The 4776-nt window shown below is 40.0% G+C and overlaps 1 non-coding gene across 1 annotated transcript; it reads left to right on the forward strand.

Annotated features, from left to right (window-relative positions):
- Positions 1 to 3992: 3992 nt before the first annotated feature.
- On the forward strand, positions 3993 to 4074 carry trnal-aag (transfer RNA leucine (anticodon AAG)). Its single transcript has one exon. It is a non-coding gene; the product is annotated as a tRNA-Leu (tRNA).
- The last annotated feature ends 702 nt before the right edge of the window (positions 4075 to 4776 follow it).

Here is a 4776-nt window from a genome sequence, read left to right on the forward strand (position 1 = left end):
GCATAACATCTAAAATGGCAGAACCCTCTAAAGTACTGAAAAAATTCCGGCACATTCATAATAAATACAATTTATTTAATTTAAAGCATAAAATTTGCTTTAAAAAGAAAACCACAATTTGTACGATATCATATTTCAATATCGACGTTCAGATGAAGAATTTGAGAATTTGAATATCAATGGAGAGTACATTGATTTTGGGACAATGTTTGCATCTGAATAATCCTTCCTCCTGGAAAGAAGGAAAAAAAAGTTTTGAGTCTCAGTCTTCAGGATCCCCCCCAAAAAACGTGCAAATTTGTTTCCGATGTATTTTGGATAAAGATATAACTCTCATAGAAGATACATTTTATCAGTTGAATGCAGTCGATACTTTCGACTTTTTATATGATGATAGGACCTACATTTAGGGCTCAGTACTGATAACACTGCTGCTATTGATGGAGTAGAAATAAGTGATGTACTGGCAGTTTTTTTTTTCTGAGGCAAGAAGTCCTAGAACACCTCCTATAAAAATAATAAGATTCAGAGCAAGAAATATTTTTCCGCCTCACCTAATGCTATTGCATTAACGAGGCTGAAGTTGGCTTCTTATTCGCCAGCTGCTGCTTTGCGTTTTTCGTTCCATCTTAAATGCTGCTGCTGTGATGTTATGTCGTCTTTCGCCTGTAGATGGCTCTCTACAGTCATTTTTAAAAATACTTATCCTGATGTATTACTGTACATTTCCTTAGTAAAGGGGAATATGTAAGTAGAGACTGTCCAAATTGCATTTTTGTATGAAACACATTTCAGAAACACAACTCACAATAAAACAAACTGGCATGTTATACCACGAGTAAATAAGACAAAGGCAAAACGTAAATTCACTGGCACTTTCTGCATATTTTCCACGACCTTGCCTTCTGATCATAAAAAGTCTCAAACTCTTGCATTTTACAAGAAATTTTAATATAGCAGTTTTAAATAGGACATTTAGAACATGGCATATGAGACTATATGGTTAACTGAGGATGAGCAGAGGGTGATCGAACCTACCTCCTGGTTATAAAAATGTCTAAAAATTCTGACACAGATGTGTGAGAGACAATGGAAAAGACTATCAAAATCCTGAACTTCAGGACATTGTACTGTACCGTTTTTTAAATACGACCCTCTGAACATGGCATGAGAGAATACGTTGTCAAATGGTAAATGCAATGTTTGCTATATTGCTAGGGCCCTCCCTTTTGATTTTAAAATCGTCTCATATTTCTGACATCAAGGTGTGAGACACAATATAACAGACTGTCAAAATCCTGAACTTCAGGACATTTTATGATACCATTTTAAAAATATGACCCTCTGAGCATGGCATGTGAGAAAATGGCATGTGAGAATGCATTGGGAAAAGGTGAATGCAATTTCTGCTGAATTGCTATGGCCCTCCCTCCTGATTACAAACTCGTCTCACAATTCTGACACTGAGGTGTGAGACACAATGTAACAGACACTATTAAATTGTGAAGTACAAGAGATTATACTGTTATGTTTTTTTTTAATATTGACCCTCTGGCATGTGAGGACTTGTAGTCAACAAAATAGCACACATTCTACCAATTTGCTTTGTCCCTCCTTCCTCGTTACCAAAACATCTTAGTATACCGACACTAAGGTAAATGTCTCTAAATCCAGAAGTTAAGTTGTCAAAGTATATCGGAGTCAACCGATATTGATCAGGTTCTGCTGATGCCGAGCCCGCAGCCTTCACCATAAGGTCCAATTCCCCAAGCCTACTGACCTTATATGTCCATCCCTTCTCGTCAAAATTCGTATTTTCACAGGGTACCCTTCAGAAATTGCAGTATAGAATGAAAAAACTCCAATAGATCTCGGCCGCTGTTGGCGATTTTCCTTTAAAAACAAATGATTCTCCAGAAATTTTACGGAGTGTATCACTTACACCGAGACCGAGAAGTGTTAAGCTGTACATGAGTCTTTGTGGCTCGGTTGTTAACCAAAAGGGTGGTGGTTTGAGACCATCCAGGGATGCTATGAGCCTTTTAATGAACACACCCTCTTCACTTCATTTCTCCACGGCCAGTCTTGTACCGCAATCAAATACAGAGCCCGCAGGGGGCAGTAAGCCCGCATATATAGCTCACTGTGTATATAATGAAGAAGCAGAGGTTAGTTTCTCATATGCATGTTGCAGAGCCTTACACAACTCGTACCAACAGCTGGGGTTTGATCCCTGCACGGGCTATTAGTTGAAAGACCATTGTAAATGACGTGTAACAGCTTTATCCAGCTGGCTTTTATGTTTCATACTAAATTGCTATCTTGAAACCAAAATAATTAGAAATATGGAACACAACCGTTGTTCCCCAAGAAGGAAAGCTGTTTTACACTGACGTCACTCCTTTTTATTTAATCCAGATTTTAAAGACAACTCCGCCCTCAAAGGAAATCAAAGGAAAATGTTGTATTAGCACGAGCTGCACAGGCTCTGAATCAGACCATTTCAATTAGTCTGATCAGTGCAGGACAAGTTAATGTAGAATTATTGCTTTGTCTATCTCTTGTTTGTATATAAATGAATGTCTCTGAAAACTTAATGTTAGTTTTTAATTTAGTTTTAGTTTTACAATGTAGGTCATGCGTTGACATATGCACAAACACACGAAATGTCTCATTCCTGATTCAGCTCATGCTCCATAGGAGAGAATAGATTCCTCCTGTTTCTCGTACAACCATATCAGAACAGAAGCCCGTGTCACCCAGCTCTGATTCAAGATTGAGTCGCATCTTCATCATTTTGTTTTTGTTTCTGATCATTATTTTCTTTAGTTATGATCAATATTGAACTTTTTCTAAATAAAACAAAAATAATCAAACATGCAGGTAGATTTTTTTAAAAGAATTAGGAGTTGACAGGGCGCTCCTTCGGAATAGTCGTCAGAAAATGTGAGAAAAGGAAAGTTACGTAAACTCTCACACACAGCATTAAAGATTGGAATCTGATCATAAAAAACTAGCTGTCTCCCCGTCGGTAATCAAACCCCAGTTTCCCGCGTGACAGGCAGGGACACAAACAACTTTACTAACTAGGAGCACTTGCTAGCTATTAGGAGGCATTTACTCTTAAGTATGTAACTGTTTTGGGTTTCGACTTTAATTTTCCCAATACCAGTTTTTTACAAAAGTAAAGGCACACGGCACATGTGTGGCACATCACGTCCGAGTTTAGTGACAACTACCTCAGAGATTGTAAGCTGGGTAGATTCAGATCACTTTTTTTAAAGGTTCAAGCAAACCCGAATACCTTTGCAAGAGACATTTCAGAATCCCAGTCAAATCCAGTACGATTGCTGGATCCTTCGAATTCGACTGAACTATAGCACAGATCTGCAGTCCACGATTAGAATACTGTAGCTGTGTTGTATAAGCTATACCACCCAAAATAGTTCTAAAACAGGAGATGCATCCTCGTTTAGGAATGTGGTATAAAGTGAAATGGTCTGGGAAGAGTCCTACGTTTGAACAGTTCAAAATAGACATAAAGGGGTATTTACGGACTCTTTCGAAATGTAAGAACAAGCTGTGCGGACCTTATCTTTATTTACCTTGTGTAATCGTTTTTCATAAAGTGTAATTGTATTATAGCACGTGCCCCTGATGATTTTCTTGATACGTTATATGTGCTCTTGTTTGTATTGTATGTAGTTTTGTTGTTCAAATAAAACGTAAAAGACACAACTTTCCGGATGCGGCTGCTGTAAAAATAAAATGACATCAAGGGTGCTGTACGCAGAGGTCTGAAACCTGCTCCACAGAAGATCTTTATCCAGAGGTGTTAAAGAAGTCGAGATCTCGCCATGAGAGGGGAAGCATCTCAGAAAAAGCAGGTGCAGTCGGTTCCACGGTCATAACGCCACTAAGTCGGGCGACAAGAGCAAAACCCACCCGACCTCCTCCGAGCAAGTAATGAGACAAAGAGACAGCACACAGCGGGTAGCGTGGCCGAGCGGTCTAAGGCGCTGGGTTAAGGCTCCAGTGTCTTTGGGGGCGTGGGTTCGAATCCCACCGCTGCCAGGTGCTTCTGTCGCGACCCCCTTTCAGCTGACTTCAGACGAAAGGGAGGGAACTGCTTTTTGGCAGTCTCTCGAGAAACTAAGCAAAGTGTTTAAAGATACTTTCTCAGCTTGACATCAAGGCACAAAACAAAAACCTTCTTGCGTCCTCTCAACCCAAAAGCGCTTTGCCACTTTTTGCGTTATGCAGGGAACGACGTCTGCCCAGATCACTTTTGTGTCAATGCAAATCGTAGTGTGCCCTCCATTTTAATGTTGGCTGTGCTTGCGTGCCGCTTCTGTCTGTGAAACTTGAATGTTCTGCTTCTTCACACCGAATCGTTGGCGGGGGTTGAGCTTGTTAAATCTTTGCGCATAGCGCTCCTTTGGAAGTACATTGTCCAAGTTCAAAAGCGATCGTGGGATTTACTTCATGCGTTCAAAAAGCATGCCTCGCACGACAGATTTAAATGGGGAATGGAGCCTGCTTCTTGCTGGTTTTCCTGTGGTTGCAGTTACAAAGTTGATCGTGCTTTCACATTCTGTTAACAGTATTCACTGGCTGAACTTTATCAGTTGGTTCGTAAAGGAATCTCTGCTTCGGTTCCAGAAAAGTCATCTGTAGTGTGTTTTTTTCCGTGCCCATGGCAGTCTTTTAAAGCTGGTAGTAATGGCGGCTGTAATGTTTCATAGCCGTTCAGGGACGCCAAATATGTAATCATAG

This window comes from Atractosteus spatula, chromosome 10 (genome assembly GCF_055471065.1).
Source record: "Atractosteus spatula isolate fAtrSpa1 chromosome 10, fAtrSpa1.hap1, whole genome shotgun sequence".
Taxonomy (NCBI): Eukaryota; Metazoa; Chordata; class Actinopteri; order Semionotiformes; family Lepisosteidae; genus Atractosteus; species Atractosteus spatula.